The sequence below is a fragment of the Carlito syrichta genome, unplaced genomic scaffold (genome assembly GCF_000164805.1).
Source record: "Carlito syrichta isolate Samal-C Ts95f unplaced genomic scaffold, Tarsius_syrichta-2.0.1 Scaffold303785, whole genome shotgun sequence".
NCBI classification, from domain to species: domain Eukaryota; kingdom Metazoa; phylum Chordata; class Mammalia; order Primates; family Tarsiidae; genus Carlito; species Carlito syrichta.
Genome location: NW_007247881.1, coordinates 787,943 through 800,256, shown reverse-complemented (window position 1 = coordinate 800,256; position 12,314 = coordinate 787,943). Strand labels below are relative to the sequence as shown.

At 36.6% G+C, this 12,314-nt stretch overlaps 1 pseudogene across 1 annotated transcript; it reads left to right on the top strand.

Moving 5' to 3' along the window:
• The first annotated feature begins 1,136 nt into the window (after nt 1–1,136).
• LOC103261595 lies at nt 1,137–10,344 on the top strand (annotated as a pseudogene). The gene is made up of 2 exons (XR_002482031.1): nt 1,137–1,227; nt 9,675–10,344. The product of XR_002482031.1 is annotated as a 60S ribosomal protein L13 pseudogene (transcript).
• The last annotated feature ends 1,970 nt before the right edge of the window (nt 10,345–12,314 follow it).

Sequence of the window (12,314 nt, the reverse complement as noted above, 5' to 3'; positions counted from 1 at the left end):
GGGTATGCCTCTTCTTTTTGCATATATATTACATTTATCCATTCTTAAAGGCAGAAATAAAGGTGAAACAAAGAAAAGAAATAAACAACTCCGGTTGATTCAATAGTGATATAATTCTCCACTTTTACTAGTACAAGTACAAATTTTCAAACAAGTTCAAGAGATGCCAAAGTAAAAGAGCAAAACTTATTGCATTCTGTCCAAGACTTAGATATTTATGAAGTATATAGTGATCCACCAGAATATAACATAGAGAAAAACTATGCAGAATTATCATCAGGATTTTTTGTGAACACTCCTAGTGGGGAAAAAAAAAAAGCTACCATCTTATCATGGGTTAAATGGAGTCATTTTCTACCTCTGTTCACAGTCAGTGCTTCTTTATAGCTAATGTCACATGGTCAACAGAAGAGCACAACCTTAGTTAACAGTCAAAGCTAATTTTCATTCCCAGTTCTGCTACATGCTTACATGAACTTGGGCAAGTTCTTCTATCTCCCTGTGAGTCTCTTTCTTCATCTGTAAAACTAGAATGATGTCTAAATTGTAGGACTTGGAAGGTTGAATGACACAATACAAATATGGCAAATGTGCCAAAGTACTTGTAAGGTACAAAGAACTGATAGTTGTCACCAATATATTCAGCATCAATATCACCACACACCATCATGTGATTAGTAAAGAAGAAAAAAAAATCTATGAAGTAATTTTCATAAACATGATTTAATATGAATTTGAAGGGTTGCTCAGAGCATCTTCATAGTTCTATAAATTTTAAAAACCTCTTATATATACATGTACATATAAACTTTGACTCTCTAATTACTAATGTAGACTCTATAAAAACCCTGTTCTATTTATATGTTCATACCCTGAGTACCTGAACTAATAAAATGGTATTAATGGCTATTTACATAAATTCAAAATTCTAAATTAGATCTTTAATTTCTGTAATAAAAAAGGAATAAGTCACTTGTGCAATTTCCCACTTTTATTTCCCTACATGGAATACGGTAGCTCTAACATAATGTATGACTTTGTGAATATTTCCAGGGCTGCTAATATTTTACCTAATATTATATCTTATGTTTTTTGATCTCTGACCCCCATTTATACTCCCAGAGCCCTCATGAGCAATGTGCACTATGCTAACCTTAGTAGCAGAAGCAGGACTGAAATTGAAGTTAAATCATCCGCAGCAAGAATCTTTCAAGGAGGCCTCACAGGGTCAGTAGTGATTTTTTTTCCATGTATATTTCTCCACTTAAAGAATGTTTCTTAAATATTTGATTCATCAGGACTGAAATATAAGTCTTATTTTGAAATAGATCACTAGTAAACACTATAGAGTATGAATATGACCCTAAATTCTTCTTGGTTTTTTTTTTCCACATTGTTCATTATATCAATATATATTCTTACATCCTCTAGGGAACAACAAAATGGAACAGTATGAGCACAGAAGAAAATTATGAGACAATACAGCTTTTAAAAGATGACAAAAGTAATTTATTGACAGAAGAAGAAATAGAAAAGCATTATTTTAAAAATTAAATTGAATCGTTGCCTTAATATTTACAAAAGGTGAAGCACATTTGAAACCAAAAATGGATATACTTTTCTCAGGAGAAAAAAAAAGAAATATTAGCAGGAATCAGAAACAGGTAAAGACCATATTATGAAGAATTATAACACATTAAGGAAAAAACACAAGAGAGTTATGATATAAATGTCAAACTAGCAGGAAAGGATTTAAACAGTCAGTGGAAGCAAATAAGAAAAAAAGCATTAGTGAAACAATCTTAGCACAAAGACAGCCATAAAATCATCGGAGTGAGTCTTAATTTAAAAGAAAGAGCAATGAGAATTACTAGTCAGTGACAACTTTCAGATGTTATCAAACATACCAACTTTCACATGACTGTAACTCAAGTCAAATCATTGAGCAAAGCTGATATGTAGCATTTCCCATTTACCTGCCAATGGAAAAGTGGTTTCAGTTTCTAGTTCACAGAAATAATGTCTAACCCCAGTCTCCCCATTCTTTTTCCTACTCCCACTACCTACACCTGATCCATCTCCTCTTTAATATCAATATATTGTTTCTAAAACCCAGATTCAATCCTAGGATCTCCTGCTCAAAATTTCTTTCAGCTCCTCCATTGCTTACAGTCAAAGCCCAAACAAAGCCAAATTCCTCACCTCAAGATTCTCCTTGATTTGGCTTCAGTTTGCTTTTTCACTTTTCTTTGCTTTCACTTTCACAGTGGCTCTTGGCCCTCAGGTAGACTAAAACCCTCACAGCCCCTAAACACACAGGCCCCGCATGCTTCACTGCCTTCATGTCTGCTTTTCCCTCTACCTGGAATGTCCTCCCTTCCTCCCCTTGCCCACCTGGGAACCCTCTCACCTTTCACGACCCCGAATCCTCTTTGCAGCAGAGCTTTGCTTTTCTCTTCTTTACATTCATGTCTCTTTTCACTCATGTGGGTATCTTTTCCTTGTTTGTTTCTACTGACTGTTTAAATCATTTTCTGCCCATTTGTCATTTATATCATAACCCTCCTGTGTTTGCTCCTAATGTGTTATTATTCTTTATAATCTAGTTTTCACCTGATCCTGATTCCCGATAATATTTCTTTTTCCTCCCTTGAGAAAAGTATATCCATTTTTGGTTTCCAATATTCTTCACCTTTTGTAAGTATAAAGGCAGATGTAGCATGGCGCCTGGCACGGAAAAGGGTTTCAGTAAAGGTGCATCAGATGCATGACCATAGGTAATGTTCAAAGATTTTATTAGTTGTCTTTTCTATTTCAGCTGCCACTTCTGGTCAGTGTAGTTCTGTTTTCCTTTTCCTAAAAAACTAGAATGTCATGACTTTAAGTATCCCACCACAAGCATTTCAAAACTCAGAAGGTGACAATGAACAGTATGTTGATGTGAGGTGGGGAGAGGAGAGGAGGGATAATACTGGGCAAGAAATGGCTGCTTCACACTAGTTATACGATTTGACTCATATTTCTTAAAATCTCTCAGTTTCGATGTCCTTATCAGCACAATGGCTATACTCTCACTGGGAATTGTTATGATTACAAAATGTAATTGTGAAACTGCTTGTTTGCTTTTTTGTTTGTTTCTAAAGACATCACCTCTCCTCTATAGTGATTGATTTTGGTCAATGAGTTCTCTCATTTGTGGCCTATTTTTATCCCTTCAAATAGGTCAGGGTTATTTCATTATCCTCCCCAGGATTTTGGAATTGCAGTAGCCTTGAGATCAAAGTCATAGGTAACTGGTAGCATTAAAAGGTTAAGAATTTGTTCTTAATCAAATAGTAAGACAGTAATGGCACTACAAATAGAACCACATTTTTTATATTCTCATTTCCTTCCATGGAAATGAGCATACTTTTCATTTACTAATGAACTACATGAAGGTCATAGCCATAGTCATATTGAAATAGACACTCATCAGGTAATGTACTACAGAAGTGTTTATAGGTGGAATAATTATTCTATCAATCAACTCACTATTAAATGAGTGCCTACTCTGCACACAGCATTTTGCTAAATCATGTTGCAGACACAAAGAAGTAGAGGACACTTTATCTCACAGTCTCAGAACCCAAAATAGATAAAAATACACTTTGAAAAAAAGTAAACAATTTTCTCTCATAATACAGTACCTAAGAGATAACTAAACAGAGTTACCTATAAAATATAAACAGTTTTACCAGATGTGATGCATCAATATATTCAATTATTCAGCTGTAAGGAAAAATTGGGGGAATGGTTTGCAATATAAGGTAGATCTAAGCTCAAACCTTCAGCCTGAACTTATTCACTCATTTGCATCTTCACTCATTTACTCATTCATTCATTCAACTGCAATGGAATGGCATTATTTCCAGAATTCCAGGAAGTCTTAGAAAGGCGTACCCACCTGGATGCTGAGTGTGGCAGGAAGAATCATGGATGTAGAATTCAAGGAAGCATAAGAGGAAAACTAGAAAAAAGGAGTGGGAGACTGTGAATGACTAACAATCACTCATTATTTCAATAAAATTAATAAACTATTAGTGAGGTGGTAGTATTTGAGAGAAAATGGTAAAAACTGGGACGGGGGTTAACCAAGATGGCAGGCTATAGCTCAGAAGCAGAGAGAGGAGAAACCTTGAGTAAATAAGGGCTAGACTTACAAGGAATTGCAGGAAGAGTGTTAGATCCAAAAGACCATGGAGATGGCCAAGGGACACTGAGGCCCCAGTGACTTCTGGGTTACTGTCTTACAAGCTCTGACAATTAAGTTCATGAACTCATCCTAGAAAAAGTTCTGCATACCTCATTGCTGAATATCACTACAATCACCTTTGAAGTATACCTCTTTGGAAGCTATGCACTAATGCCAGCACCTAGCCCACCTGTCAAAGTAATTTTGGAACTCTTTTTCTGGAATAGCCATCAGAGTTGTTACCGTATTATCCTTGATGTCTTAAACATCATCAAAATACCTTCCCTTCATTATATACTTTATCTTCAGTTAAAGAAAAATGTCAATGTGGTACATATACACAATGGAATATTGCACAGTCATAAAGGACAAAATTATAAACTTTGCAGCAACTTGGATGGACTTAGAGTCTATAATACTGAGCGATCTATCACAGAAACAAAGAACTGAGTACCACATGTTCTCACCTACAAGTAGACTTTGAACAATTATTATAATACTATAAGAAAGGGATTGGCAGTAGTGGGAAACTGCCAAGGGAGAGAGGTCAACTTCATCAATAAGGGTACCTGATCTCAAACCAGATGAAGTGGGGACCAAAGTGAGGCCCAAACATTACCTCTGCATGACCATTTGTATACCTAACCCTGAATTGAACTCCATATCTTTAAATAAATATTTTTAATGTCATTGGGGGACCAGATCAGGTGAGTAGGGAAAGTGTTCCAATACAGTTATTTATTACTGGCTAAAAACTCCCTCACAGACAGTGCTGTGTGAGCTGGTGCATTGTCGTGAGGCAAGAGCTCCTTCAGGACCATTTTGGCATAAACCTTTCTCAGGTCAAGATTTTCAGTTAAGATGTTTCTCTATCAATGTTTAACTGCTTCTCTATTAATGTTTATTTTGTCTGCTACACCTCCCACAGTCAGCTGACGATTTTGATTCACAACTTGACAAATTTTTGCAATGTTTTCATCAGTTCTGCTCTTACTTGTCATCCTGACCTGTCTTCATCAGTGACACTTTCTCTCCCCTCAGAAAAACGTTCACTCCACTTGTACATGCCCATTTTCTTCATGGCATTATCCCCATAAACTTGGACTAACATGTCCCTGACTCCACTTCCACTCTTGCCAAGTTTAACAAGAAATTTAATGCTTATTTTTTACTCTAATTCAAGCTCTGACATTCTCACGATGGCACACAAAAACATGCAACCATAATGGACACCACTCAGCAAGACACCACCACACATCAACACGAACACAGCTGTGAGACACTGATATACGAAGGTTATGAAACCTTTCCAAGTTGTTTGTATGGTGCTGCCAATGTAAGCACATAGTGAAAAGCTCATAAACTTCATTATCAGACTCCCTAGTTCATTCAGGCTGCCATAACAAATACCATAGAATGGGTGGCTTATACACAACAGAAATTTATTTCTCACAGCTAGGGAGAATGGGGAAGTCCAAGATCAAGGCACTAGCAGTTTTGGTGTCCAGTGAGGTGCTACTTTCTAGTTCACGGACAGCATTTTTTCCACTATGTCCTCCTGTGATAGAAGGGGCCAGAAGCATACAAGATCTGACAATTAAGTTTGTGAACTTACCACCGTGCGCTTGGCAGTGCAGTACGAACAACTCAGAAAGGTTTCATAACCTTGGTATATCAGTGTCTCACAGCTGTGTTCATGTTGACTTGTGGCAGTGTCTTGATGAATGGTGCTCATCATTGTTGTTGCATGTTTTTGTGCGCCATCACAAGAAAGCAGGAGCTTGAATCAAAGCCAAAAATAAACATCAAACTTGACAAAAGTGGAAGTGAAATCAGGGACACGTTAGTCCAAGTTTATAGGGCTAATGTCATGAAGAAAATGGCAGTGTACAAATGGATTAAACATTTTTCTGAAGGGGGGAGAAAACATCATTGATGAAAAGATGTCAGGATTGCCAGTAACAAGCAGAATTGATGAAAACGTAAAAATGTATCAAATTGTGCATCAAAATTGTCAGCTGACTGTGAGAAGCATAGCAGACCAAATAAGCACCAGGAGAGAAACAGTTACAAAAATCCTAACTGAAAATCTTGGCATGAGAAAGGTGTGTGCAAAAATGATCCCAAAGGAGCTCCTGAATCACAACAAGGCACCGTCTCACACAGCACTGTCTGTGAGGGAGTTTTTAGCCAGTAAATACATAACTGTATTGAAAAGCCTGCCCTACTCACTGGATCTAGCCCCCAATGACTTTTTTCTTTACCCAAGATGAAGGAAATATTTAAAGGAAAACATTTTGATGACATTTAGAACATCAAGGGTAATATGATGATAGCTCTGATAGCCATTCCAGACCTCTCATCATCAGTGAGGAGGACTAGGCACTAGTGTTGGTGCATAGCTTCCTGAGAGGAGTATTTCAAAGGTGACCATAGTGATATTCAGCAATGAGGTATGTCGCACTTCTTCTAGGATGAGTTCTTGACCTGGTATTCTGGGTTTATTTTATGGGGACACTAATCCCATTCATAAGGGTTCTTCCCTCACAATATAATCATCTTAACATTTCTTAATAGTATCATCTAAAGGCTTAAAACGACAATATAATTTTTAGGGGTACACAGATATTCAGACCATGGTAGTTATATATTAAATATTTATTAAGCACCTACTATATGCTAGACACTGTGCAGGGTGCTAAGAATAAAAGGACAAGCACTCCTTGATTTTCTAGTGTTCCGAAACTAGTTGGAGACACAAAGAATGGAACAAATTATTACACTATAGAGTGTGGTGCACAGATGAACATAAAGGGAAGAGGATAATTTGCCAGGAATACCTTCTGGAGCAGATGATATCTAAAGAGAACAGGCACAGAAATGAGAGAGACATGGGTTGAAATCCAAATTCTCCCACATACAAGATTCAAGACCTTGGGAAAATTACTTTAACTCTCTAAGCCTCAGATTTTTCATGTGTGAGCTAATACAAGTTCCTATCTCATATGTTGCCATGAAGATGAAATGTGATGACATAATTGAAGCATGTGGCAGAGTGCCTGGCACGTGGTAAGTATACATTAACTGTTCACTTTCATTCTCATTGTTTTCATTGATATTATTGCTGATATCGCTTTTGTTAAGTAAAGACCTAAGGATGAACAGTAGTAAGACAGTCAGCGAACAATAGGAAAGTGTTCCAGTTAATATTTCTTGTGTACAAAGACATCAAATGAAGAAAAAGTAAAATGTATTCAAATAACTAAAATAAATTTATTACAACTGGAGAACAAAGTTAGAAAGTTGAGATTAAAATTGATTTTGAAGTAGTGGGCTTGGTCCATCAGATTTGCATTTTCAAAGAAGTGGTTCATAACCAAAAGTAATAATTTGTTAATGCTTTCCAAAACTAGAGCTGTGTCAGTGGGGATGGTGTGTAATGGACTGCTATGAGGAATATTTTAGAACTTGGGAATTAGAGACGAGGGTGGAGAGAGTGGAGTCAAGGATAATTCTAGATTTCTGATGTGAACAAGAATTGTAGCATAATTTCTAAAAACAGATAACATTCAAGACTGTGCATGTTAGGAGAACATCTGAGGAGAAATGGTGGATTCATTGTGATTGTATCAAGATGGAAGTGCCATTGGAATGTCCAGGTGAGAGCATTTAGTAGGCAGATGATTTGTGAATCCAATGCTCAGAAGAGAGAGCTGTTTGGAAGTCATCTGTAAATAGATGATAATTAAAGCCAAGAGAGTGATTGACACTACCCAAAGATTATGTGGAGAACCAGAAAAAGTCCCAAAATAAACTACAAAAAATAAGACAATTTAAGAAACAAGTCGTTTTTTTAAAAAAAGACAATAATTGTGCAAAAGAAGACTTTTCTAGAACATGACAATACTAAAAGAAAAACTTTCTTACATAAACCACATATTAAAAATGAAAAGTATCCTTTCTAAAAAAGTCTTGAAAATTTCTATCCACATGAAATTATTTACTGAGTGTTTATCATATGCCAAACACTATGCTAAATGACTTACATAGGTTTTTCCTTTAATCCTTGCCTTTGGAAAATGAAGAAACTGAGGCTTTATGAAGTTAAGTAAATTGTCACAACTACTAAGTCTTAGATTCGTATCCAAACCCTAGAATCTGACTCTGGAGTCTATACTTCTAACACCTATGTAATTCAATAATTATGATTGTTAGGATTGAATGGGACCTTAGACATAATCTAGTTCAAATCTCCAAGTAAGAAGAAGAATAATCTCTCTGCAATACATTCTAGTTGATCTCATAAGAAGAAATACAATACCTCAAAGAACATCTCATTTGTTATTAAAGAAATATGGTTCTTTATATAGAGAAAAAATGTGCTCTATATAGCTTCTACTCTTTGGAACTAGAGGATGAAAAAACAAGAGTATGAAAAATAAGGAAAACATTAGTAAAAGTTGCTAATACCTGATACCCAAACTTGATACTATGGTACAAAATAAACTCTAAAGAAAATACTAATTAATTGAATTCACAAGAAATATGACAAATAGTGTTTAGTCCTGAACTGCATGAATGATTCAACAACAAAATTATATCAAAAATGTAAATGAGAAAGCCCATGTGATTATACTGATAGATGTTGAATAGGTACTTTTAAAAAATCAGCAATTATTCCATTAAATATTTTAAATATAAAGTTACACAGAAGGAAATTACTTAAATGTGATACAGTCTATTTCAAAACCAGCTACAAAGATCACAGTTATATATTTAAATCATTATTACTAAAATTAACAAAAACACAAGAATTATAGCAACCTTCATCATATTCATCATTATTTAAGAGGTTTCACTTAATAAAATAAATATGTCAAATAATTGGTATATTACATAAAGATTAATAAAATGCTTTATTTGATCCATGAAACTTTTATTATCAAGATGTAACAAATGAACTTGGAAAGATGTCTTATGTTGATAAATAAACAAAAGTTCATTGTTTTGTCTATACTACTAGTCAACAATTATTATTTGAAATGAAAGAATATTCCATTCACATGGTAATAAAAACTGTAACTTACCCAGGAATTAATTTAAGAAGAAATTTACTTGACCTATACGAAGAAAACTGCAAACTCTTATTAAGAGATGAAGAAAAGAACTGAATAAAGAGTGTATGCTTGGATGTCAATCCTGATCTTACAACGTGGTTGATTCTTACCAAACTTAATGTAACTTTGAACAGACATTCAATTAGTTTTCTTAGAACTGAGTAAAAGCGTTCTAAATTTTCTATTTAAAATGTTTGAGACAGTCATAAAAAGCAACAAAATCTCTATTGTAGATCCACTATTAAAGTATATTGCTACTACTAAAACTATAAAAGTTACTTAAAATTCTTATAATTCGCTTTCCGCTCGGCTGTTCTCTTGCGGAGGACGGCCGCAGGCAGCCACGGCGCCCAGCCGGAATGGCACGATCCTGAAGCCACATTCCAAGAGGACTGGCAGCGGCGTGTGGCCACGTGGTTCAATCAGCCGGTCCAGAAGATCCTCAGACCCAAGGCTGGGCGGGCCATGATCCGTCGCATCGCCCAGCACCCCGCGTCGGGACCCGTCTGGCCCATCCTCAGGTGCCCCACCCTGAGGTACCACACCTGAGTGAGAACCGGCAGGGGCTTTCAGCCTGGGGAAGCTGCGGATGGCTGGCATCCTCAAGAAGGTGGCCTGGACTGTCGGCATCTCCGTGGACCCGAGAAGGCGCAACAAGTCCACCGAGTCCCTGCAGGCCAACGTGCAGCGGCTGAAGGGGTATCGCTCCAAGCTCTTGCTCTTCCCCAGGAAGCCTTAGGCACCCAAGAAGGGAGACCGCTCAGCCGAAGAACTCAAGTTGGCCACCCAGCTAACCGGACAGGTCACGCCCATTCGGAACATCTACGAGAAGGAGAAAGCCAGAGTCATCACTGAGGAGGAGAAGAACTTCAAGGCCTTTGCCAGCCTCCGCATGGCCCGCGCCAACGCCAGGCTCTTTGGCCTTTGGGCAAAGAGGACCAAGGAGGCCGCAGAACAGGATGTTGAGAAGAAAAAGTAAAGCCCTGTTGGGACTTGTTAATAAGTCAGTATAAAGCTTCAAAAAGAATTCTTATAATTCAAAACATCATAGATTTGCACAAGAATAAGACTAGTGAAATAGAGAGCTGAGAAAGATACACAGGTTTATATGGGAACTTAACGTATTACAAAATAATGAATGGAGGAAAACCGGTTTTTCTGGTGTTGATATTCATCTGAAAAAATCTTTGCGTCCAATTTATTTCATATATGAAACTAAACCTTATGAATTGAAGATCCAAATGTAAAAAGTAAAATAATATTAAAAGAAAATTTAGGAGCCTCTTAAGTAAGATAGAAAACCCAGAAGCCATAAACAGAGAGAAACATTTTAAAAGTAATTATATGATACAAGATGTCATGAACAAAGCCAAAATATAGATTAAAGAAAAATATTTGCAACTCATAAGACAGATAAAAGGTACAACGGACATCAATCATTTGTGATGCACAAACACTTTTGAATATCCATCCTATGTATAGATAAACCACATTCTGAATCCCACTGTTTCTAAGTAGGACTGTAAGAAAATTCACTTTTCCCACCCACTTTGCAGATGGAGCACAGCTGTATTTCCTGTGTTCAGTCTGTTACCTGCAGCCTCATGATTCAGAACTAAACCACCTGAGGGAACAGGCTCTGTGAGGTGACTTGACTTTGCAGGAGTGGACAGCAGCAGAGCCACAGATGTGGTGGTGTGTGTTCTCCCTAAGCCAGTTCAATGCTTCGTGTGTGTGTGTGTACTGTTCCTGGAATCTTGTCCTCAAGCCTGTTTCTCAAGACTCTCTTACCACTGATTCTATCAGCAGCTCAACATCCTTTAACAAATTTCTGACAATCTCAAACAGCCAGTTTCCACTGTTATCAACTGAAAACCCTGACCTATACGAAGGGCAAATATCCCTGATACAGAAAGAGCTGCCACAATTTGATTTACAAGGGGGGGGGGGACATCTCAAAGAAAAAAGGGGAAAGGATATAAATAGGCAGACTAAAAATAAATAAATAAGCATATGAAAAGATGCACACTCTCACTGATAGTTGGGGAAATTTTAATTTAAACATGAGATAGTCAGTCACCTTATTATTCCTCATTATATTGGCAGGAATTTTAAAGAGCAATAACATCCTATGATGAAAGAACCAGAAAGGAATAGCCTCATACCTTGTTGGTCAATATTTTTATAACCTTAAAGCCATCTGGTAATTGCTAGAAAACTAAAAGTCCATCCATAGCAATTGGATCCAGCCATCTGTTTGTTTGCTTTTTGCTAAAAGTTGCATTTATTATATTTTGATGACTTCTCTTCACATATAATTTACTTTTGTTAGATCTTTGTGTTTTTTTGTTGTGTTTTTTATTTTTATTTTTAAAATGTGGGGTACAATTCAGGGTTAGGTACATACATGGTTATCGTACCAGTAAAGTGTGAGTATGCTTATTGATGTTATGTGCCACCTCCCTCCTCTAGCAGTGTCCCACTACTGCCAATCCCTTTCTTACAGTGTCATGATTAATGTTCAGGGATCACTTATGAGTGATTACATGTGGTACTCAGATCTTTGTTTCTGTGACAAATCACTGAGTATTATGGACTCTAATGCTATCCAGGTTACTATTATTTGAGTGTGTATGTCTCTTCAAAATTCTTATGTTGAAACCTAATCCCCAATGTAATAGTATTAAAAGTTGGGCCTTTAAAGTTGGGTGTTGGTCATGAGGGATCTATCCTTATGAATGAGATTAGTGTCCTTATAATAAATCTTAGAGTCTTTACATTATATGTCATATTATTAATTGTTTGTTCTTTCACCATGTGAGGACACCTGAAAAAGTAACATCTGTGAAGCAGAGAGTGAGTCCCCACCAGACACTGGATCTGCTGGCACCTTGATCTTGACTTTCCAGAGTCTAGAACTGTAAGAACTAAATTCTTGTTATGTGTAAGTGAATCAGTCTAAGTTA